The sequence below is a fragment of the Theropithecus gelada genome, chromosome 7b (assembly GCF_003255815.1).
Source record: "Theropithecus gelada isolate Dixy chromosome 7b, Tgel_1.0, whole genome shotgun sequence".
NCBI lineage: Eukaryota > Metazoa > Chordata > Mammalia > Primates > Cercopithecidae > Theropithecus > Theropithecus gelada.
The window spans coordinates 103,136,736-103,163,038 of NC_037675.1; the positions used below are offsets into that span (position 1 = coordinate 103,136,736).

General features: G+C 39.3%; 1 pseudogene across 1 annotated transcript in view; it reads left to right on the forward strand.

The window, feature by feature from the left end:
- Positions 1-4,138: 4,138 nt before the first annotated feature.
- Positions 4,139-26,303, forward strand: part of LOC112628422 — a 38,928-nt pseudogene continuing 16,763 nt past the window's right edge. Inside the window, exons 1-3 of the transcript XR_003120423.1 lie at positions 4,139-4,205; positions 4,333-4,451; positions 4,573-5,056. The product of XR_003120423.1 is annotated as a eukaryotic initiation factor 4A-II-like (transcript). The remainder of the gene's footprint in view (positions 4,206-4,332; positions 4,452-4,572; positions 5,057-26,303) is intronic.

Genomic DNA, 26,303 nt, shown 5'->3' on the forward strand with positions numbered 1-26,303 from the left:
TTCTGTTCTCTGTCCCCTCTGCCCTCCTACGCCATGCATCCCAGCGTGGAAGGACAAGACTTCATGTCTGCCTCCTGCCCGGACCCCTGCCACGGGAAGGGAATGCGTTATTGCTCTCTCTCAGGGCTACTCAGACACCAACTAATTTGTTTCCCTCCTGCCCCCTCCCTTATTGATCAATGCTTTAGCCGAGTGGCTGTTAAATGACTTGTTCCCATAGCAACCATCAGATACATGCTCGGATCTGATGTGTCTGTTTCCTGAGCCAGATCGCCTCCTAAGAGCTTGGAGAGAACAAATCTCCTTTCATATCCGTCGCTGTCTTCTGAAAGGCACAGGATATTGTTCAGAACAAGTCATTTTTTAAAACAATATTAAAAAAAGAACTAGGTTTTTCAACAGATATAAAGTTGTTTCATAAGGTGCATCATTCTTAAGAAGTATTAAATCAGATTTTAAAAGCTTTGACCAAGTTAATCTTTCTTCTGCCTACTTTTCCTTCTGCATAAGGGGAAGTATGGAAACAGTCTCTGCATAAAGATACTCCACTGCATCATTTATAAAAAGAAAAATTGAAAACAGCCTAAAAGCACAATAGATGATTCAAATGATCTATGGTTCACACACCTGTGAGGGTATTATAGAGATGTTTAAATGCAGCTTAGAAGAGACATACATGTCAACGATGTGAAGTGAAAAAAAAAGCAAGATTAAAAACTGTGTCTGCACGGGTGAGCATAATGAATGGAAAACAAAACTAAATTATGTAGAGGAAAAATTACTCGGGGAAAACAAACACAGTGAAATGTTGACAGAAGTGTTTCTTGTTGGCAGAGCCATGGGGCTTTCTTCCTTATTCACTCACTTAATACATATTTATTGAGCACCTACTATGGGCCCAGCCCTGTCTGAGGCATTAACAGCACAAATGTTATTTCTACTGCCTATATTTTCCCAAATGTGTTCAAAACTATGTTTTAAAACTATGTATTGTTTTCTTGTTTTTGTTTGTTTGTTTGTTTGTTCTCAGACAGGCTCAAGTGATCCTCCCACCTCAGCCTCCCCAGTAGCTGGGACTACAGGCATGCACTACTATGCCCCATTAATTTTTCTGTTTTTTGTAGAGACAGGGTCTCGCTGTGTTGCCCAAGCTAGCCTCGAACTCCAGACCTCAAGCAATCCACCCACCTCAGCTTCCCAAAGCTCTGGGATTACAGGTGTCAGCCACAGTGTCCGAACAAGAATAATTTTTTTTAATGGCAGTGTACATGTTTCACCTGCCACGTTGCCAACAAATAAACATAAGATGTTCTATTGGTGAGCAGAGGATATAGGAACACCAGCCCCGGCTGGCGGAAGAATGAATGACCACGACCAATGAAGGACCAGTTACCAACATTTAAAACATACTTTTTCCCAGCAATTCCACCTGTAGTCATTGTGCCTACTGGGATTCCCTCCCACATTTATCGTGGGATGTTTATGAAGCTTGTTTACCATGGCATGTGACTGCTGGAACCCTGAATGGCCCTCGCCAGGGGACGGCTACCCAGACGGTGGCTCAGACTCAGGAAAACACTGAGCTCTAAGAAAAGCAAGGCGATTTCCCAGTGTGTGGCACACTAAGGTGAGGTCCCTAAGGGACAGAGGAAGGCAGATCACCTGAGATCAGGAGTTGAAGACCAGCCTGGCCAACATGGTGAAACCCCGTCTCTAATAAAAATACAAAAATTAGCCAGGACTGGTGGCGGGCGCCTGTAATCCCAGCTCCTTGGGAGGCTGAAGCAGGAGAATCACTTGAACCTGGGAGGTGGAGGTTGCAGTGAGTCAAGATCACGCCCAAGATCCCTGCTCTTCTCCCATCTTGCCTCAGTGATCCTGGGCATGTCCCTTCCCCTCTGTGGCCTCAGTTTCTCATTTGCACAATGAAGACGCTGATGCCCGCCTGGTAGCTTCCTGGAGAGATTTCTCGGGATGTGCTGTGTGACAGGCCTTCCACACAGGTCCTCAGGCACCTTTTTGTCTTCCTGAGATGGAAACCATAAAAAAATTGGTGTGTGGTCACCAGCGATCCCCGAACTACGACCTCTGTCCTCTTTTCCTGCACACCCCCTCAAAAATCACGAAAAGGGGCCTTGGAATAGGAGGTCTCTACGGACTCAAATGAAGCGCTTTCCCTGGGAGGGGCTGCCGGCCTTTGCCTACAACATGCACGGTGTAGTTTTTAAAGCTAGCAAATACCTCAGCCTGGCATTATCTAGCATTGAAGTACAGTGTCTCACGGAAAGTTCTTTTTTATTCCCCAGGCTGTCCCCTTCTCTTCCAGTCCCGGCTAAACCTTCACTCACCTCCACACCTCACCAGCATCCACTCGGAGAGACCCAGCCCCTCGAACCCAGCCAGCAGGGACCACACTTCACCTTAAGTTTGTTCAACTGCTCCAGGTTATTTGAAAACTTAGGGAACCTTTTCCTTAAAAGAATCCAAGTCCCATTGTGAGAGGGAATCCAGTGCTTTCTTAAAAGTACTGACTCAGCAGCTGTGGGAATCTTCCTGATCTGAAGAAAGAGGAAGGAGAAACAACACAGTCACCCCTGGCTTCTGACTCACATAATCCTGGCTGCATTCTAGGTTAGAACAAAGGGGACATAGATTCTAGATTAGAACAAAGGGGACAAAGGCATCCCAGCTTCTGTGCCTAGACACCACCTTTGATTTCGCAGGGCAGCGCACCAGGGCTTGGCCGCAAGGGGGTCGCGATTCAGCAGGTGTGAACTCCAGCGGGGGAGTCGGGGAGAGACAACAGGCCAGTGGTCCTTCAGGGAAGATGCAGAAGAGGATTCTTTTTTAATTTTTCTGGTCTGTTCTACATAACTGAATGCCAGGGACCCAACCTGGATGGGCAGGAGGTGCCAGGTGCAGACCTTACTCTGCACTAGGAAGTAATGCCTGTCACCACCGGCAGGCGTGTGTGCCTCTCAGCCCTTCCCAGAGGACAATCCCGAACCACTGATCCAAAGCCTTAAAACCCTGCATAACTTTTGACCCAGGCCCCACTGCTAGGAATGAATAACACAGTAAAGATAGGCAGGACGATTGAGCTACTAGCATGTTTATGACTACCACGTTTTCAGCAGGGGAAGTGCAAAGTGCCTAATGTTCACAATAGGGGCTAAGTTGAGCAAAAGCAAATTTCAGTTTAGCCGTACCCTAAAATATGAATACAAATATTGCCACGGCTACTACCATGAAAACTCAGTCTCATCAAACTGTCTAGCAGATTACAAGCACTCTGGACAGTATGTTACTATGCAGAGACATAGGAAAATGTCTAGGAAGAAATACACCAAAACGTTAACAATGGTCATTTCTGAGAGACTTCTCTTTGTTAATTTCTCTGCATGTTCTGATGTTTCCCACAATAAACTGATGCACCTTTTGTTCATTTCAGAGCATGGCCTTGGAGACGTTACTTCACCTCTCTGAGCTTCAGGCTTCTCACCTGTCCGATGAAGACAGCACCTGCCTCATGGATTTGCTAATATATGCAAAATGCATAGCTTGTTGCCTGGAAGATAATAAGTACCCAAATGTTAGTTGTTTTTATTTTTCGCTCAATTTTCTACATATAAACATGTCATTGTGCTCTGTGCTGGGGATATGGCAGTGACAGCTAAACTCCAGAAGAGAAAGATTAAACCCACACTCACAGACGATTAATCCGCTGCCGTGAGGACCAATGATTTATTCATTACAGTTAGGGATGCTGTGGGGCACGTTAAGAGCATTTATCAGGGAAACTTTGTTGAGAATTTTGATCATTATCGTAAGAGCAATAGGAAGCCTGACGCTGAAGTCTTCAAGCAGAGCTGCGAAATCAGAAGTTCATGGTTTAAGAACTCACCATGTCCACACCGTGGACTGAGAGGGGCCCCAGGGAGGTGCCTTCCCAGGAGGCTGCTGTGGGGGTGCGAACCACAGAGGAAGTGCTGCCAGGGCAGACGGGGCAAAGTGGACAGACCCCCGCCCCTTCAGGAGGTGGAGTTTGCAAAACCTGGACACAGCGGTGCCTCGGAGGGGCTTGTGGCGGGATGGTGCGGTGGCCCCCGGCTTCTAGCCGGGGTTAGTTACTGCCCCGATGGTTCCCGGATACCGAGGACTCAGGGAGGAGCAGGTCTGGGGCACTGCAGAGTGTGTTTCCGGAAGTGTGTCTGGGGACATGCTGGTTTTGAGTTGCCTGGGCGGGGCAGGAGGGTGCCCAAGGGGAGGTCCTGGAAGCAGGGCAGTCTCGAAATCCGCAAGACCCCAGGGGTTCACCCCCACTGCATCCAGGAGAGACACCGGTTAGGGGATGCAGGACTTCCCAGCGCTGGAAGCGCGAGGCCTATCTAAAGTCCAGACGTTCTCAGAGCCCGGGGCTTGGGCACAGGTGTTGCGCCCCCGACGTGGAGGTGCGCGGGGCTGGGAGCCCAAGCCAGGTGTGCTGGTGGCCTCGCTGGCACACGAGGCGGCTCGGCCCCAGAGGATCAGTGGGGGTCGGACCCCTCCGCGTTGGTGGCCGCTTTCCTCTAGGGTGGGCGCGTGGCCGCCTCCCCCAGGCAGTCCTCCTGCCTTGCCCGAGAGGCCAGCTCAAAAGCCTCTGTGCCCGGACCGCCCGCCAGGGGCGCCCTTCCCAGCCCACGTTCACCAGCTCTGCCTCGCCCACGCTCGCCCCTTCGCCTGCCCCGAGCCCTGCAACCCGGGCAGCCCCCTCCGCAGGTGCTCACTAAACATCGTGGAATGAGGGAAACAGAGACCCGGAGAGAGGAGCGCGGGGAGAAGAGAGCCCACGGTGTTCCCAGCCCTTCTACCAGTGAGATCATGAGTCAGTTTATGTTCCAGCGTCTATGCTTCAACACCTTCCAGATTTTCCTCCGCGAGCTGGCATCTCTGTTGGGAGTCAGAAACCATCGTTTTTCTATCACTGTTTGTGAAGATGTGCTGAATACCAACCGAAGACCAGGGCGCTCTGGGGAGGGCACCGGGCGGGCTCTAGCTTTGCAAGGTGCCAGGGGATGTTTGTAGGGGCCGTGCCTGCTGCTCCCCCGGTGTGGGGCGGTCCTGGGGTGTTCTCTGCTTGCCTCCGGGGCTCCCAGGCAGCCTCCTCCAGCCAATCTTCCCTGGCCCCTAGAAGGAGTAAGCGGACAATCCCTGGGACTTGCTTAAACCACCCACACCCCAAAAATGTGTGTCCCCCTTTACTGGGAACGTGTTTACAGCTGTGTTATGTGGGGGTGTGTCCCACGCCCAGCGTGGGCCCCTGGTGGTGAGTAGTGTTGGGTACAGCTGGGAGCCTGGGCTCCACCCCAGCTCTGTCCCTGGGATGTCCAGGGCCATGCCCAAGCCTCCTTTTCTTTGAATGGGACTCACCAGGTATGTCTCCAAAGGAGGTTGTGAGCATTAAGTATCCAGGACTTGCCAGGGTGCTGGCACACAGTAAGTGCTCAATAATTGCTGGCTACTGTGAGAATAAGGTGAAGGGAACTGGATGGGGCGCTGGGCCTTGCTTTCCCCAGTTGCCCATACTCTGGCCCTGTATGGCTTCCTCCTTTGGCCCGGCCAGCATGGATGTGGTTGAGGATGGCATATGTCCGTGGAAGGCCAGCTGACAGGCTCTGGGACAGCCATGACAAGTTAATGAATTCCGCCGTGGTTACTCAAGGCACATGTCTGGGCCACGAGGACTTCTGTCTGCTGCACTGACCTTTAAAGGTGCGCCTTTAATACCCACCAATCACTCATGCTCTGATTGAACGTTCAGAAGATGAAACCTGTCTGAGCTGAGAGTGATCACTCATGCCTGTCGCCCCCTCACTGTCACTCCTTTCTGAATCATAATAAAACTTTGCAAAACTCTTTGGTTTGCTCACCAGCCTTTGCTGTGAAGACAGAGGCCCTTTCTATCACACCTGGCAGTGAGGGCCAGCCCAGTACGCTCTTTCACCCAGCCTAGCCCACACCAGGCACCATTTGTGGGGAGGGGGTTCCAGCCCCGCCTGCATACATAGCCTTTACTTTAATCCCTTAATAACCTCCTCATTCAACTTTCCATCTATCCATTGAAAAAACATTTATCAAGGATCACCTCAGCTTAAATGCCTTTGGCCACAAGAAACGTAAAACCTCCTGACTCAAGCTAAAACCGTAAAAACAGGTATCATTTCATATAACAGGAAGTCTAGAAGTGGAATGGGGTTCAGGGTGTGGTTTCAGCAGCTGGGTGTGGTCCTCAAAGACCCTGGTGCCTTCCATCTCTCTGCTCTGTTTTCTTACCTCTCTACCTCAGCGTTGGCTTCAAATGCCAAATGGAACCAAGATGGTGACCAGCACCCCACTGTAGCTGGCCCCGACATCTCTCTCAGTGACTCTTTCTCTTTGGAAGTAACGAATCCTAAATTCAGTCCCTCTTATTCTGGCACCTAAGATTGTATGGGTAGCCCCCATCCAGAGAGTGCCCTAGACGCTACACCCAGGGGCACGACCCTGACCTTCCCATCAATCAACCCACAGTCAGATTTCATCTAGCTGCCAGCTTTATTAGTGAAGTTCTTCTTTCTTTCTTCTTTCTTTATTCTGCAAAGTGAAGTTCTTCTTCTTTCTTCTTCTTTCTTTATTCTGCAAAGATATTTAGTTTTCTTTTTGATTAACTCTTATTTTAATTCCCTCCTTAGAGGTCTATATTCTGTTTCTTTATCTTAGTGGTAATGACTCTTAGCGTTAGGTGTTTCCAAATAAAGCATAATTGACTTTGCTACTTGATATTTACAATTAGTCAGTCTGATTCTCTTTTCTTTTCTTTTTTTTTTTTTTTTTGAGAGGGAGTCTCGTTCTGTTGCCCAGGCTGGAATGTAGTGGCACGATCTTGGCTCACTGCAACTTCCTCCTCCTGGGTTCAAGGGATTCTCCTGCCTCAGTCTCCCGAGTAGCTGGGTCTACTGGCGTGCATCACTGTGCTTGGCTAATTTTTGCTATTTTTAGTAGATAAAGAGTTTCACCATGTTGGCCAGGCTGGTCTTGAATTCCTGACCTCAAGTGATTTGCCCGCCTGGGCCTCCCAAAGTGCTGGGATTACAGAGGTGAGCCACCTTGCCTGACTACCAGTCTGATTCTTAACAAAATTTCATAATGAATTATTATTTCAGAAATTTAAATCAATTTGTTTTAGAAATTTAAAAATAATGCTAGGTTTTTTGTTTTTGTTTTTGTTTGAGACAGAATCTCGCTCTGTCACCCAGGCTGGAGTGCAGTCGCATGATCTCGGCTCACTGCAACCTCTGCCTCCCGGGTTCAAGCGATTCTCCTACCTCAGCCTCCTGAGTAGCTGGGACCACAGGTGCGTGCCACCACGCCCAGCTAATTTTTGTATTTCTAGTAGAGACGGGGTTTCACCATGTTGGCCAGGATGGTCTCAATATCTTGACCTCGTGATCCACCCGCCTGGGCCTCCCAAAGTGCTGGGATTAACACCGCACTCAGCCAGGTTTTCTTAAGATAGGTATTTAACATACTTTAAACAAATCAATACATCAATGAGGGACTATTGGCATTTACAGCACCAGGAAATCTATCTTCTAAAAAGGTTCATTATTATACATGTGTGTGGATAATAGTCACATTGCATGCCGTTTTCAGAAATTTAATTCCTGAATTAAATGAAAATCAACACTTTGATACATCCTATTTTATTTAGTCCATGCTTCAATTTTTTTATTTTTGTTTATTTTTAAACTTCTAATAATGCAGACAGCCTTTTTAAAAACTCTTTAAAATCAGTCTTCAGAGGCTATAAAGGCCTCTGGTCTCCTTAAGCATTTCATATCCAAATGGATGTACTTTTACAGATATTTTTATGTTCTCTGTAATTGACAATATTTTAATTAAGACTGGAAAGCTATCACAGTCACAAGACGACCAATAATTCCCCCCAAAAGTCTAAGTCGTTAGTTAGGCAGCATAATGAGAATTATCACACATTGGGGTTCGTGTGCTCCTGACAATTATCCCTTTTCCGCATTAAAGTCTTATTTGGATGGGGGAATTATCCAGAGAGGCAAAGGAGCCAAGTGGCGGGCACCACCTCACCACGCAATGTGCTTTTTGCCCAGAAAAAAAGCTGTGACCTTTTCTAAGCATCCACAAACACGAATTAAGAAACAAAGTTCTTGGCTGAGATCGATTGCCCCAGCATCCGATGGAGCCCAAGGAGCTGGTTACAAGGTCGAGCGATTACGACCTAAAGCCGAAATGACTCACATCATTGCAGAATCACTCATTCTAACAGCCTGATTGGAAATTGTCAACACTGTGTTTGGGACTAATGAAGCAAAGGAAATGGAAAAGGTGACATTTTCAAATAATATTATTAGTAAACGAATTGACAACATGTCAGATGACACCGATGACACCAATCCAAAGTCTTATTAAGTCAAAAACAGTTTTCATTGCAGATTGATGAATCTATATATTAATACATTACTAATTGGGCTTAGTTAATAGCACTAACACGAATCCCAAAAGAAAAAGGCTGGGGAGGACACTGTTCTTCTGAGTAGTCCCAAAACAAATGACTGGGAATGAATCATTCAAACTGGACAATTAATACTTCGAGACACATAGCTGGTGGTGGAGGCCCTGCTGTGTTGCATACAGATGTGGCTGTAATGATGGGACGTATAACAGCTCTCCACCAAGAGTTTGTTCTAGAAAACCCTGAGATTCCAGTAATGCCTGGCATTATTCACAGCCCCTGGTATAGAAAGTTTGCGTGCAGATCTGACATCCACGTTAAATTACATGATCAAATGAGTGACTCTAATAAAATCCAAGCTGTGACAGAACCGTCTGTTTCAATGTTATGTGAAAAAAAAAAGTGTCATCAGAATACTGGGCTCGGCTGTTCCATGCCAAAGTGGCTGTCCAAAGAATGAGACTTGTCGAGAGCTTAAGAGCTAAGAGAAGAAATGGGGGTGGAAAAGTGTAAATGATTCTCACTTAGCTTCTCACTCAGCTTCAAAAAATGATGCACTTAACTTGACATTTTTGAGCACCTGAATGAACTTAATTGGAAATTGCAAGGACTGTCAGGCCAAGCTGTCCTTCCAGCATTCAGGCTGTGAAAAGCCGTTTCAAATGTGCAAGAACCCAGGAAATACTGTACTCACAAGCCCTTCCCAAGAAAGCGACCAGAAGGCTGGTGGTGAGCATTAAATATGTGTAATTGTAGGTCTCAGACTAACAGAAAAACAGAGACCAGAGTAGAATAATAACAGATAACTATTATATGTTCTGACAAAATAGAAATAATGAACTTAAAATGAGAGGAAAAAAAGAGAGATCAAGGGGAAACAGAACAAACTCATTGATTGTCACATAAATAATAGGTGGCAGACAAAGGATGTCACTTCACACTGACAAACCAAACAGTATTAGTTTGCACTGTGTGAAACTGACAATATCTGACCATCTTTTCCCTACAAAAATGCTAATCCTATATTGCTCAAGCTAATTAAACATTACAAAGGATATTAGAATAAAGACAGTCACTCAATCAAAAACACAAACGTGCCTAAATTGCAAAAGAAATGTAAAAACAAAAACACACTACAATGTAGGTAAACCATGAAAATACTATGCTTAGTGAAATAAGTCAGGCATAAAAGGACAAATGTCTGATTTCACTTATATAAGGTACTTAGAATAGGCAAATTCATAGAGACAGAAAATAGAATAGAGGTTACTATGAGCTACGGGGAAAGGGGAGATGGGGAGTTATTGCTTAATGGGTGCAGAGTTTCTGTTTGTGGTAATAAACTATTTTGGAAATAATGGTGATAGTTGCACAACAACATAAATGTACTTAACACCACTGAATTATACACTTAAAAATGGTTAAAATGATAAATTTTATATTATCTGTGTTTTACCATATGTTTAAATACTAATGTAATAAACCAAAAACCACTGACTTGTACACTTTAAATGGGTGAGTTGTATGGTATGTGAAGTAAATCTCAAAGCTGTTTAAAAAAACACACACACACACACAGAAATAAAGTTATGCTTTAAAAAAATAAGAACAACACTTTGGGAGGCCGAGACGGGCGGATCACAAGGTCAGGAGATCGAGACCATCCTGGCTAACACGGCGAAACCCCGTCTCTACTAAAAACACAAAAAATTAGCCGGGCGAGGTGGCGGCGCCTGTGGTCCCAGCTACTCGGGAGGCTGAGGCAGGAGAATAGCGGGAACCCGGGAGGCGGAGCTTGCAGTGAGCTGAGATCTGGCCACTGCACTCCAGCCTGGGCGACAAAGCGAGACTCCGTCTCAAAAAAAAAAAAAAAAATAAGAACAAGGAGAGCATAAAGGAAGTTGTGCTTTAAAAAAGTAGAACAAGGAAAACAGATGACATGGAGAAAGAAACAATAAATATTATATACAATAACATAGAGTACAGACCAGCATATCAGTCATAGCAGTAACATGAATAGGCTTAACTCACTTATTAAAAGAAAAAGATTTTCAAATTGGCTTACATAGCAAGCCAACACTCTAAACACAGTGACTTAGGAAAATGGTCACAAACAAGCAGGGATTTGACTCTGCTTATTTACAGCCATCATTTTCAAACAAGGTAGAATTCAGGCCAGAAAGCATCAAGTGTGAAAAAGATGTTACATTATTAGGCCAGTGGAAATGTAACAGTTAAGAATACCTATGTGGCAAGCAGCACAGCAGCCACTTTAGAAAGCAAAAGCTACAGGAGATATAAGAAGAAATAGACAAAAATATACTACTAATAGGAGACTTATACACTGCTCCTAGTCAAATGAACAACCGAAAAAGCAAGGTTATGGAATAACTGAACAGTATAATCAATAAGGAAGATCTTCTGGTTATGTGTAAAATTCACATCACAACAAAGATACACCTTATTCTCAGATACGCATGGAACATTCACCAAAATAAACACACACGCACAGATCACAATACTCTTCATAAATAGAAATGATACAAATAATCCTTGTTGGTTATAATACATTAAAACTAGATGTTAAAAACTAATTCAAAAAGCAAATTTTTTGCCTGAAAATTTAAAATCTCTCTCAAATAACTGTCAGCTGAAAGTTAAAATACAAATGGAAACTGCAGAGCTTTTTTAAAAAATATATAATGGCAAGGCTACATATCGGCATTTTGGGGATACTGTAAGATGGTCGTCAAAGAAAAATTCACAACCTCAAATACTCATATCAGTAACAAAGATAAGTGAACTAACTTTCCAATTCAAAAAAATTAGAAAGTTAACGAAGTAAACCAAAAGAGTATGCAATAGGGAAATAACAGAGATTAAAGTAGCAGGAAGGTAAAATGATATAGCCAATTTGGGAAAACAGTCTGGCCGTTCCTCAAAAAGTTAAACAAAAAAAAATTACCATATGACCCAACAATTCTGCTCCTAGGAATATACCCCAAAGAAATGAAAGCATATGTCCACACAGAAACTTGTACATGAATTATTCATGATGCCCAAAAGATAGAAACAACCCAAATGTCCTTCAATGGATGATGGATAAACAAAATGTGGTCTATCCATACAAGGGAACATCACTCAGCCATAAAAAGGAACAAAGTACTGATACCTGCTAAAATTTGGATGTACCTCAAAAACGTTAAGTGAAAGTAGCCAGACACACAAGGTCACATGTTGCCTGGTTTCTTTTATATGATATATGCAGATTAGACAAATCCACAGAAACAGAAAGCAGCTTTTCTAGGAAAGTACAATTTACCAAAATTGATCCCAGTAAAGATAAGAAGTTGAAACCATTTAGTTCCACAAAAGAAATAGAGAAAATTGTGAATATATGTAAAAAGAAATAGAATAAAACAGAAACCAACAAAATTGGTTAACTATAAGAGTAGACACCTTAAATACAAATTTGTAAATGCTCACCCCCACTCATAGTAAGGGAAAGGAAAGAAAATGAGACTTCTCTGAGTACATCTTTTTTAACTATTTTGACTTTTAAATCATGTTAATATACATTTATAAAATAAAATTCAATAAGATTGGGGGAAAACACTGAAATCACATGAACAGAAACAAGTGGAGTAACTGTATATCAGTTTGATATCATAACCGTATAGGAGAAAATGATAATAAATCCAAACACTTTTTGAACCCATTGGTCTGTTTGTGTAGAAGAAGAAGAACTTAAAGAAGTCCTGAACTTTATTGAAAAGTTTGTTGTTGGTAGTGGATTTGGGGCTGCAATCCCTAAACTATTTTCTGTTCATTGTAAGATTGAGCAAAAAGTAAGTATATGGATGTTATTGAAAAGTAGGGTTCTTTTGGAGAGAAGGAGGATTCAAAAATAAAATGGGAGGAGGGGAAGAACTTCAGGATGTTGGAATGACATTAGAAGTATTGTTATGAAATAATTTTTGAATATTTACTTTTTATCTGTCTCCACTAAACTGTCCTAGAAGCTAATTAATAGGCCTGGGGCAAGGGAAGTAAAAATTATTTGTGCCAGAAAGTAAGGAAGCATTCAAAACTGATGGAGACACGTCAAGTTTTCAAGAACGCTTGAAGAGGCTATCGTCTGACAAATTGGTAAAAATTTTATCCTCGATGTACTATAATGCATTAAATTTTAAAAAGAAATTCTGAAGGGGAGTGGGATTCTGACTCTAGCCATGATAGAATGACTTGTAGAGCTAATCCTCTTACTGACAACAACTGCAAAAGATAGTTAAAACATGTAAGACAATTATATGAAGGCATTAGAGACCAGCCAAGGCCAACAGAACTTGAAGGGTTATGAACACTGAGAGAAGGTAAGTACATGACATACATTTCACAAATATCCTCACATTTTCCATAAGGGCATTTTCTACTTCCCAGTTCAGAAAAACAAAGTCCAAGAAGAAAGTAAAAGTCTTTGTGGGTTTAGGAAACAGAAGTTGGAGTTTAGAGTTGCCTAACCATCTGGGACTTAGGGGATAAAATTCTGAAGTGGTGGGAACCATGAGGAAATAAGTATAAAACTCTCTGTACAATTCAAATTAGAGTTTTATAACTAGACAGTTAAATATAATCACCACAGTAACCACAAATAAAATAGCTAAATAATATACCAAAAAATGGAAATGAGAAAGAAATTTAAGTGTGTCGTTACAAGAAGAAAAAGTAAATCAGGTAATGACGGACAAAAGAGCTATGAGGCTTACAGAAAACCAGTAGCAAATAACAAAATGACAGAAATAAGTTCTTTCTTATTGGAAATTACTTTAAATGTAAATGGATTAAACTCTCCAATCAAAAGTGATTGGCAGAATGGATTTAAAAAGAATGATCCAACTATATGCTGTCTACAAAAGGTTCACTTTTCATCCAAAGACAGAAATAGGCTGAAAGTGAAGAATGTAAAGAGATATTCCATGAAAATAATAGCTAAAAGAGAACAGTAGTAGCTATACTAATGTCAGATAAGATAGATTTTAAATGAAAAAAGCTCGTAAGAGACAGAAAAGGACTTATATATTAGTAAATGATTCAATACAGAAAGATGACATAAACAGTTATAAACATTTGCACAACTAGTATATAAAGCATCAAATATAGAAAGCAAAAACTGACAAAACTGAAGAAAGAAATAGATCTATAATAATAGTTGGACAATTCAATATCCCATTTTTAATAATGGATAGAGCAACCAGACAGAAGATAAGTAAGGAAATATAGATAGGACTTGAACAACACAATAAACCAATTAAATCTAATAAACATGTACAGAACACTGTGCCCAATAACAGTATACACATTCTTCTCAAGTGTTCACGAGATATGTTCCAGGATAAAACATATGTTAGACTACAAATTTGCCTCAATTAATTTTAAAAGATAAATATAATACAACGTATCTTCTCTGACCACAACAGAATGAAGTTAGTGATCAGTCACAGAAGGAAAACTGGAAATTTCACAAATTTGTGGAAATTAAATAACACACTCTTAAGCAGCCAATGGATCAAAGGAAAATAACAAGAGAAGTTAGAAAATACTTAGAGATGAATGAAAACAGAAACAACACACATCAAAACGTATGTAACACAGCAAAATCAGTCCTAACCGAGAAATTGATATCTATAAATCTTCCATTAAAAATTAAGAAATATCTCATATCAACCACCTAAATTTTACAACTTAAGGAACTAGGAAAATGAAAACAGACTAATCCCAAAGCTAGCAGAGTGAGGAAAATAATAAAGATTTTAAAAATCTTAAAGAAAAATAATAAAGAAAAGGAACAAAACCAAAATTTAGCTCCTCAAAAAGATCAACAAAATTGACAATCCTTTAGCTAGATGGACAAAAAAAAAAAAAAACAGAAGGGAGAGCAAGAGTACTCAAATTATTGAAGTCAGAAATAATTTCTAAATTACCTGGAGTATTACTACGAATTCTACAGAAATAAATAGGATTGTAAGAGAGCACTATGAATAATTGTACATCAACAAGTTAGATAACCTAGATGATATGGACAAATGTCTGGAAACCCAAAACCTGACAAGACTAAAATGTAAGAAAATGGAAAATCTGAATAAACCTATAACCAGAAAGGAGATTTAAGCAGTAATTTAAAATCTTCTGACAAAGAAAAGCTTCGGACATGATGACTTCTTTAGTGAATTCTAAAAAACATCTAAAGATGAACAAATACCAATTCTTCTCAAACTTTTCTAAAACATTGAAGAGGAGAGAACACGCCCAAACTTGTTCCATGAGGCCAGCATATGCTGATATCAAAGCCAGACAAAGATACCACAAGAAAACTACAGACCAAGATTCCTTAGAAAATTATGCAAAATTCCTCAACAAAATACTAACAAATTGAATTCAGCAACATATTAAAAGAATTATGCAGCATGACCAAGTTGGATTTATTTCTGCAATGAAGGACATTTCAACATATGAAAATCAATCAATATAATACACCACACTAACAGAATAAAAGGGGGAAAAAAACATGGTCATCCCAACTGATATAGAAAAAGCATTGTATAAAATTGAACACATTTTCATGTTAAAAACACTCAATAAGTCAGAAATTGAAGGAAACTGCCTTAATGTAATAAAATCCATATATGAAAATTCTGAAGTCAACATCAAATTCAATAGTGAAGGACTGAAAGCTTTTCCTCTAAGATCAGGAATAAGGTAAGGATACCACTGTTACCACTTCTATTCAACATAGTACTGAAAGTTCTAACTAGAACAATCGGGCAAGAAAAAAAGGAATCCAACCTGGAAATGAAGAGGCAAAATTATCCCTGTTCACAGATGATATTGTGTGTAAAAAACTCTAAAGATTCCACCAAGAAAAATATCTGTTATAGAACTAATAAACAAATTCAGCAAAGTAACAGGACACAATGTCAACAAGCAAAAATTAGTGCATTTCTATACACTGTCATTGAAAAATCCAAAAAGGAAATTAAGAAAATAATTTCATTTATTATAGCACCAAAAAGAGTAAAATACTTAAGAATTAACTTAACCAAAGAGATACAAGATATGTACAATGAAAACTATAAAATATTGATGAAAGAAATTAAGTAAGACATAAATAAGTGGAGAAACATCCCATGTTCATGGATTGGAAGGCTTAATGTTGCTAGGATGTCAGTACTACTCAAAATGATCTACAGATTCAAGGCAATCCTGATCGAAATCCCATTAATGTTTTTGCAGAAATATAAAAAGCCATCCTACAATTTATGTGGAAGCTCAAGGGATCCCTAATAGCCAAAGCAATCCTGAAAGGAAAAAAAAGAACAACAAAGATGGAGGACTAAAACTTCTTGATTTCAAAATTTGATACAAAGCTATAGTAATCAAAACAGAGTGGTATTGACATAAAGACAGACACGTAGACCAATGGAATAGAACAAAGAGTCCAAAAGTCTTGCATATATGGTCAAATTATTTTCTACAAGGATGCCAAGACCACTCAATGGGGTAAAGGCAGTCTTTTCAACAAGTGATGCTAGGAGAACTAGATACACACGTGCAAAAGAATGAAATTGAACCCTTACCTAAAACCACATACAAAAATTAACTCAAAATGGACTAAAGGCCTAAACATAAGACCTAAAACTATAAAACTCCTAGAAAAAACATAGGGTAAAATCTTCATAACATTGGATTTGGCAGTAATTTTTTGGATGTGATATGAAAAGCACAGGCAAGAAAAGAAAAAAATAGAAAAAACTGACTTTATGAAAATGGAAAAAATTTGTGCATCAAAAGACATAATCAACGGAGTAAACTGAAAATCTACATTACAGAGAAAATATACAAAACTCTTTAAACTCGAACACCAAAAAACAAACAACCTGTTTCAAAATCAGGCAAGGATTTGAATAGACATTTCTCTAAGAAGTCTACAAATGGCCAATAAGCACAGGGAAAGATGTTCAACATCACTAATCATTAGAGAAATGCAAATCAAAACTACAATGAGATACCACCTCACACCCATTAGGATGGCTATTTAAAAAAAAAAAAAAAAAAAAAAAAAACAGAAAATAACAAGTGTTGGCAAGGATATGGAGTGGTTAAGTGATTAGAGCATTTGTACACCGTTGGTGGGAATGCAAAATGATATAGCCACTGTGGAAAATAATACAGCAGTTCCTCAAAACTTTAAAAATAGAATTACTGTTTGATCCAGCAATTCCACTTCTGGATTTATAACCAAAATAATTGGAAGTAGGTTCTCAAAGAGATATTTTTACAGCCATACAAATAGTACCATTATTCACAATAGCTAAAACATGGTAGCAACCCAAGTGTTCATTGATGAATGAATGAATGAGCAAAATGCATTTTATGCATTACTGGAATATTGTTTGACATTTTAAAGAAAATAAATTCTGACATATGCCACAGCATGGATGAAACTTGAGGGCATTGTACTAAGTGAAATAAACCAATCACACAAAACCAGTCACAGACCATACCTTAGGAGTAAGGGGAAATTGAAATAGGCCAAACCTAACAGAACTTAAAACCAATGCTCAACAAGATCAAGGTGGCCTGTTACTCTGCATGCCAGCAGAAAAAGTTAACTCCCTCAGGAGGAAAATAACATGTCCATAGTCTCTTCATATTTATACTTATAAGGCCTGACATCCAAACAAAAATTTTGAAGCATGCTAAAAAGTGGGGCGGGGTTCTGGGGGGGTAAAAAAATGGCTGAAAACCAAGAGATAAAAACAAACAATAGAAACCGACCCACAGGTGATTTAGATAATTGATCAGTGAAGAAATTTTAAAATAACTATGATTACTATGTTCAAGAAAACAGATAAATTCACTAAGGACTTGGAGTTTATACTTTTAAAATATTCTAATGGGAATTCTAAAAATGAAAAATGTTAGAAGAAAAAAATTAATAGATGGTAGTAGGAGCAAAAGAAAAGAAAGAGAAAATCCAGATTGAATCACAGAAATAAAAAATCTAATGAGATTGGAGATTATTCTAAGTAACTCAGGAATGGAAAACCAAATGTATGTTCCCACTGATATGTGGGAGCTGAGCTATGAGGATGCAAAGGCATAGGAATGATACAATGGACTTTGCAGACCTGTGGGGAAGAGTGGGAGGAGGACGAGGGATAAAAGACTACAAATGTGATACAATATATTACTGCTCAGGGGATGAGGGCACCAAAATCTCACAGATCACCACTAAAGAACTTATTCATGTAACCAAATAAAAACTGTACCTCAATAACTTATGGAAAAATAAAAAAATAAAAAAACTAATGGACAGAGTGTCTCATACAACAGAACAGATCGCAACCTCAAGATATTCATAACCAGAGATGACTGAAACTAACTAGACCAACAACCCAGAACTGATCCAGTTCCTAATCAGTTCCTAATCCTATCTTCTTCATGGCCTTGTCAAGAATTAGTTTATTGTACACGCTTAGGTTTATTTCTGGGCTCTCTATTGTGTTCCATTGGTCTATATGTGTGTTTTTTATACTAGTATCATACTATCTTGATACTATTGCTTTGTAATATAATTTAAAATCAGGAAGTATGATGCCTCTGACTCTGTTTTTCTTTATCTCTATGTATAGATATATATAGATATATATAGATATATGTACACACACATACAGGAAAAGAATATATATACACACACTGTTTTTTAGTTTTCTTTTAATTGACAAATAATGATTGTGTATATTAATGGAGTACAATGTGATATTTTGTTACACGTATACATTGTGAAATGATAAAAATCAGGCTAACTAACATATATATCATGTAAGTTTTTTGTTTGTTTTTTTTTTTTTTTTTTTTTTTTGAGAGGCTCTCACTCTTTCACCCAGGTTGGAGTGTTGAAGTGCAGTGGTGCAATCATGGCTTACTGCAGCCTCAACCTCCTGAGCTCAAGCAATACTCCTGCCTTAGCCTCCAAAGTAGCTGGGATTACAGGCACATGCCACCATGTCTGGCTATTTTTTAAAAAATTGTGGAGTCTCACTGTGTTACCCAGGCTGGTCTCAAACTCCTGGGCTCAAGCAATCCTCCTGTCTCAGCCTCCGGAGTAGCTGGGACTACAGGCACATGTCACCATGTGTGGCTATATGTTTTTTAATTTTTTGTAGAAATGGGGTCTCACTGTGTTACCCAGGCTGGTCTCAAACTTCCAGGCTCAAGCAATCCTTCCACTTCAGTGTTCCAAAGTGCTGGGATTACAGGTGTGAGATGCCACACCCAGCCTTTATCTTTCATTCTGTTAATGTGGTATATCACATTGATTATTTTGCACATGTTAAAAAAATTTTGCATCCCGTGACAGATCCCACTTGGTCGTGGTATATAATCTTTTAGATATGTTGTCAAATTTGGTTTGCTAGTATTTCATTGAGGAATTTTGCATCTATGTTCATCAGAGATATTGGAATGAGAAAGACCATCACTAACACTGAAATGATATTGATGTTGGGATTCTCCAACAAGAATTTAAAGTGGTTCATCATAATGTGCAATTACAAACATGCTTGAAACAGAAGAAAACCAATAAAGTCTCAACAAAGAAATAGAAAATATAAAGAAGAACCAAATGGAAATTCAAGGATTAAAAAGTATAATAAGCCAAAATGTAAGAACGCACTGAATGGGCTCAACAGCATAATAGAGACGACAGAGGAAAAAATATCAGTGAACTTGAAGATAGAATAGAAATCTATAAATCTTAACAGAGAGAAAATGGAATGAAAAATATGAATAGAACTTTCAGGAACTATGTGATGATAACAGATGGTCTAATGGTCTAAGCGTCAGAGTTCCAGAAGGAAAAAAGAAAGACAATGGGGCTAAAAACTACTGGAAGAAATAATGATGGAAACTTTCTCAAATTTGGCAAGAAACATAAATCTACAAATTCAAGAAGGTGATTGAACTCCATACAGGATAAATGCAGAGAAATCCACACCAAAATGCATCATAATCAAACTTCAGAAAACTAACGACAAAGAAAAAACTCTTCACACACTGAGAAATGACACATAACCTACAGGGGAAAACCGTTCGAATGACAGCGGATTTTTCATCAGAAACCACGGAGGCTATAAGGAAGTTACGTGACATTTTTCAAGAGAAAAGAACTGCCAACCTTTAATTCTACATGGAGCAAAATTGTCCTTTAGGAATGAAAGAGAAATAAAACATTGTAACATGAAAGAAAACTAAGAGAATTTGATGCCAGAAGCTCAACCCTAGTGGGCTGGCCAAAGGAAGTTCTTGAAACAGATAGAAAGTGATAAAAGAAGTAACCTTGGAACATCAAGGGGAGAAAAACGGAACAATATAAGGAGCAAAAAATGGGTATACAAAAGAGTTTCCTGCTCTTTTGAGTTTTCTAATTTACATCTGATAGTCAAACCAAGAAGTATAACAGTGCATGATGCAGACATCAATGAATGGAGAGGAAACATTAAAACAACTTTATTATAAACAGGGGAGGTAAAGAATATAAAGGGAAGAAGGTTTTGTTTTTTGGTTTTTGGTTTTTTTGAGACGGAGTCTCGCTCTGTCGCCCAGGCTGGACTGCAGTGGCGCGATCTCGGCTCACTGCAAGCTCCGCCTCCCGGGTTCACGCCATTCTCCTGCCTCAGCCTCCCGAGTGGCTGGGACTACAGGCGCCCACCGCCTCGCCCAGCTAGTTTTTTGTATTTTTAGTAGAGATGGGGTTTCACCGTGTGAGCCAGGAGGGAAGAAGGTTTTACATTTCACTCAAGCTAGTAAAATGTTGACTCCAACAGATCTTTGTGGTATGAAATAGGTCTGTAACTTGATTGCAGTCGTGGTTACATGAATCTACACATGCCATAAAATGGTATACAGCTTTACACACATATTGTACCAAATGTCAGTATCCTGGTTTTGATTTTGCACTACAATTATATAAAGTGTAACTAGTGAAGAAATTGAATAAAGAGTGCATGGATTTATCTGTGCTATCTTTGCAACTTACTGTTAATCTATAATGATTTCAAAATAAAGGGTGTTTTTGTTTGTTTGTTTGTTTTGAGACGGAGTCTTGCTCTGTCGCCCAGGCTGGAGTGCAGTGGCCGGATCTCAGCTCACTGCAAGCTCTGCCTCCCGGGTTTACGCCATTCTCCTGCCTCAGCCTCCCGAGTAGCTGGGACTACAGGCGGGACTACAGGGACCACCTCGCCCGGCTGGGACTACAGGGACTACAGGGACCACCTCGCCCGGCTAGTTTTTTTTTGTTTTTTGGGTTTTTTTTTTGTATTTTTTTTAGTAGAGATGGGGTTTCACCGTGTTAGCCAGGATGGTCTCAATCTCCTGACCTCGTGATCCACCCATCTCGGCCTCCCAAAGTGCTGGGATTACAGGCTTGAGCCACCGCGCCCGGCCAAATAAATGGATTTTAAAATATGAGGTAAAATAAAGACATTTTAAGAAAAAACAAAATCTAAATCACCACCAACAAACCAGCAATACAAGCAATACTTAAGCAAATTAATAGCCCAAGATGGAAACAAAGAATCATGAAAAAGAATGAAGAGTATGGGAAAGAGTAAATAAGTGGGTAAATATGTATTTACATTATTTATAAATAATGTATGTTAACTATTTGGGACAAAAATAATAATGCGTTATGTGGTCATAAAAAGGAAGCAAAAATATATGAAAATTAACATAAAGAGCAGAAGGGAAGCCAGGCACAGTGGCACTCACCTGTATTCCCAGCTACTTGGGAGGCTGAGGCAGGAGGATAGCAAAAGCCTAGGAGTTCCAGGCTATAGTGTGCTATGATCATGTCTGTGACTAGCCTCTGCACTCCAGCCTGGACAATGTAGTGAGACTTCATCTCTTTTAAAAAAAAAAGTGAAAGGGGATAAATAAAGTTAAATTTTTGTAAGATTCTTGCACTTTTTGGGAAGTGATATAAATACTAACTTAAGGTAAACTATAATAAGTCAAGAATGCACACTGAAATCTCTTGTCTTTGGAATCCACTAAAAATGATATAAAAATGTCTACCTAAAGATCTGATAGATCTAATGAACTAATATCTGATTACTTCTAAATAAGACAGGAAAAGTCAAATAAGGAACAAAAAACAGATGGAACACACAGAGGGTGTAGTAGAATGGTAGATTTAAACCCAACTACATCAGTTAATTTTTATTAAATGTAATGAAATAAGCATTGTCTGGATAAAAATCAAGACCCAACTGCATGCTGTTTACCATGTCCACACTTTATATATAAGGACTGAAAGACACAGAAAGGTTGAAAGTGAAAGGATGGGAGAAGAAAAACCATGCTGTTACTAACCAAAAGAAAACTGGAATGATTACAATATCACAGCACAAAGTTAACATTAAGGCCAGAAGTATTACTACAAACAAAGGTATTCCATGATGATTAAAGAATCGATTCAACAGAAAAACATTAAAAATTCTAAAATAGGTCAAAGAAGAAATAGCAGGGGAAATTATAAAATACTTTGAAATGAAAGTGAAGACACAACATACCCAAACTCATGGGATACTTAGAGGAAAATGTATAGCTCTAAATCTATTTATAAAAAGAAGAAAGAAGTCAAATAACCTGCCACCTTAAGACACTGGAAAAACAAACACAAACTAAGCCTAGAGCAAACAGAAGAAAGACAATAAATATTAAAGAAGAAACTAATGAAATGGAGATAGAAAATCAATAGAAAAAATATCAACAAAACCAAAAGTTAGTTCTTTGAAAATATTAATAAAATTGGCAAATTCTTACTCAACTGGCCAAAGAAGGGATAAATTTCTAATTACTAAAATCAGAAATGAATGAGAGTACATTACTATTAGCCTTGTAGAAGTAAAAGAATTGTAAAGGAATACCATGAAAAACTATACGCCAATAAATTAGACACATTGGATAAAATGGAAATTTTTCTAAAAAAAGACTCAAACTAACAAAATAGACTACAGAAGAAATAGAAAATCTGACTAGACCTATAACAAGTTAGGAGATTTAATTAGTCATGAAAAAAAGTCACCAACAAGGAAAAGCCAAGACTCAAATGACTTCACTGGTGAATTCCACCAAACATTTAAAGAAGAATTAGCGCAAATTCTTCACAAACTCTTTAGATAAATAGAAGAGGAGAGAAAACTACCTAATTGATTCTATAAGATGAATATTACCCTGATAACCAGACAAAGACATCACAAGATAAACAACTACAGACCCCTATATCTTGTGACTACAGATGCAAAATCCCTCAACAAGATACTAACGAACAAAATTCATCACCTAAAAAAAGATCCCACCATAAGCAAGTGGGATTTACCACAGGAACGCAAAGTTGGTTTAATTAATTAAGAAATTAATTGATATAAAACATCATATGAATAGAATTTTTAATAATACAAAGACTACAATATTATCTCAATAGATGCAGGAAAAGCATTTGACAAAAATCCAGCATGCTTTCATGATAAAATACACACACACACACACACACACACACACACACACTCTCAACAAACTAGGAATAGATGAGAATGTTTCATAGATGCTCTTTGAGGGGTCCTCACTCTGACAAGCATCTATGAAAGCATCTATGAAAAACCCAACTCATACTATTGGCTAATATCACACTGAATGGTGAAAGACTGGATGTTTTTCCCTAAGATCAGAAATGAGACAAGAATATTCACTCTTGTCACTTCTGTTTAACATAGCACAGGACATTGTAGCCAGGGAAACTAAGTAAGAAAAATAAATAAAAAGCATCCAGATTAGAAAGGAAGAAGTAAAACAATCTCTATTTGCAGATGACATGATCTCATATGCAGAAAATCTAAGGAATTTACTGAAAATCTGTCAGAACTAATAAATATCTCCAGCATCTGTAAGATTCACCAGGTTTCTTTAATTTGTGAATTATGTTTTTCATCAATTTTGAAAAAATTATTGAGCAGTATCACCTCAAACATCACTTCTTCCCCACCCCCATCTAGGACTTCAACTAAATGTCAAACCTTTCATTCTTTCTCACGTGCTTCTAATGTTCCTTCTATATTTTCCTCTGTATGTTTCAGTTTGAATACATTCTATTGGTCTGTTATCTATTTCATTAACTCTGTCATTGGCTTTGTCTAATTCTTTGTTAAATCCTTTTGGAGAGTTCTTATATTTCAGATACTGTATTTTTTAGTTATAGAATGCTTGTTTGATTCTTTTTATGGATTTCAATTCTCTCTTGAAATTCACCAACTTTTCAAGGGTTTTCTCAATCTTTTTTCTGTTTTCTTGAGCGTATTAATCATGGTTACCTTAAAATTGATATCTGCTACCTCCAGTATCGAGATCAATTTTGATTCATTTTTTGTTGGGTTTTTGTCTTGGGTGTCAGTTTGGAGCTATTATAAATAATGTCCTCATCATCATACGTACATATGTCTGTCATGTTTGGGCATTTGGGGTGGTCCTAGTTGGCTTGCTTCCACAGGGGGGACTTCTCCCTTTCTGCTTGATTTGCACCAAAGATGAGTCTTAGTTGCTGTCTGATGCACAAGCAGTTTTTTCTGGACCACTCTTCTTTTCTAAGACTGATTGTGGGAGCAGGCTAGTGGCATGAACCAGATACAGTCAGGGGTCAGATGAATGACTGACCAGGAGGGTCTTCATCTAAAGACCATTCTCAGGGTTTGGAAGATTGTTCCCCCTTTCTTATACCTGCATCTAATCTGCATCCGTTTCCAAGTGTTTCTTTCATAAAGGGAACTTAAGCTATTCTTCTAAAGGTAAGCTTTGTTTTAAGTTTATGAAAGTTACATCTTTGCTGTGGTGGCATTGTCTCCTGGAAATCCCTGGCTTGGAAATTCCCAGGTCAGGCTGCATCACATTGCTAAATGACATGCATTAGCCCCGTGAGATGCTTAAGTGGGCCTTATGGCTACCATTAATCTGATAGCCATGATATACCTCTTACAGTATACTATAATCTTTGTGTTTAATGTCTTATTTTCCTAGTTTAAAGTGGAAGAAGAGGTTATTGATTTGAGAATTATCATTTGTAATTTATGTTTATTGCTACAATTCCCCATCCCGCTATGGTGCTTTTACAGCATCCCACAAATCTAATATGTTGTGTTTTTATTTGCATTCAGTTTCCAATACTTTCTAATGTCTGTTTTGATACCTTATTTGATCTATGAATTATTTACAAGTATGTTGTTTAATTTCCAATTATAAGAGGGTTTTCCAAGGATTCTTCTGTTACGGATTTCTAGTTTAATTCCACTGTGGTGAAAGAGCACACAGGCATTTCGCATTTCATTGCACTTTGCTTCATTAAGATTCACAGATCTTGTGTTGTTTTGTGGCAACCCTGCATCAAGCAACTCTATCAGCATAATTTTTCCAACCGCATGTGCTTGCTTCAAGTCTCTGTGCCACATTTCAGTAATCCTCACAATATTTCAGAAATTTTCATTATTATCATATCTATTATGTTGACCTGTAACCAGCAATCTTTTATGTTACTATTTTAATTGTGTTGGGGGCACCACAGACTGCATCCGTGTGAAACAGCGAACTTAATCGATAACTGTTGCGTGTTCTGACTGCTCCACGCACTAGTCATACTCCCATCTCTCCCCCTCTCCTTGTGTCTTTCTATTCCCTGAGACACAACAATTCTGAAATTCAGTCAGTTAATAAACCTACTGTGTTATTAAGTAATAAGCCTTTTAGTGTTCAAGGGACAGAAAGAATCACACATCTCTCATTTTAAATCAAAAGCTAGAAATAATTAAGCTTAGTGAGGAAGATATGTCAAAAACAGAGATAGGCTGAAACTTAGGCTCTTGCATCAAAAACAGCCAAGTTGTGAAGGCAAAGGAAAAGCTCATGAAAGAAATTGAAAGTGCTGCTCCAGTTAACACACAAAGGAGAAGAGAGTGAAACAGCCTTATTGCTGATATGAAGGAAGTGTTAGTGGTGTGAGTAAATAAAACCAGCCACAACATTCCCTTAAGCCAAAGCCTAATACAGAGCAAGGCCCTACCTCTCTTCAGTTTTATGAACACTGAGAGAGGTGAGGAAGCTGCAGAAGACAAGTTGGAAACTAGCAGAGGTTGGTTCATGAAGTAAAAGGAAAGAAGCCATCTCCATAACATAAAAGTGCAAAGTGAGGCAGCAAGTCCTGATGTAGAAGCTGCAACAAGTTATTCAGCAGACCTAGCTAAGATCATTAATGAAGGCGGCTAGATTAAACAACAGATTTTCCATGCAAATGAAACGGACTTATATAGGCAGAAGATGCCATCTAGAAGTTTCATAGCTACAGAAGAGAAGTCAATGCTAGCCTGAAAACATCAAAGGACATGTTGACACTCTTGGCAGGGGCTAATGCAGCTGGTGACTTTGAGTTGAATCCAGTGTTCATTTACCATTCTGCAAATCCTAGGGAATTATGCTAAATCTACTCTGCCTGTGTTCTCTAGATGGAACGACAAAACCTGGATGACAGCACGTTTACAGCATTACTTACTGAATATTTTAAAGCTACTCTTGAGACCCATGCTCAAATTTCTCTCAAAATACTACTGTTCACGACAGTGCCTGTAGTCAACCAACAGCTCTGATGGAGATGTACAAGAAGATTAATGTTTTTATGCCTGCTAAGGCAACATCCATG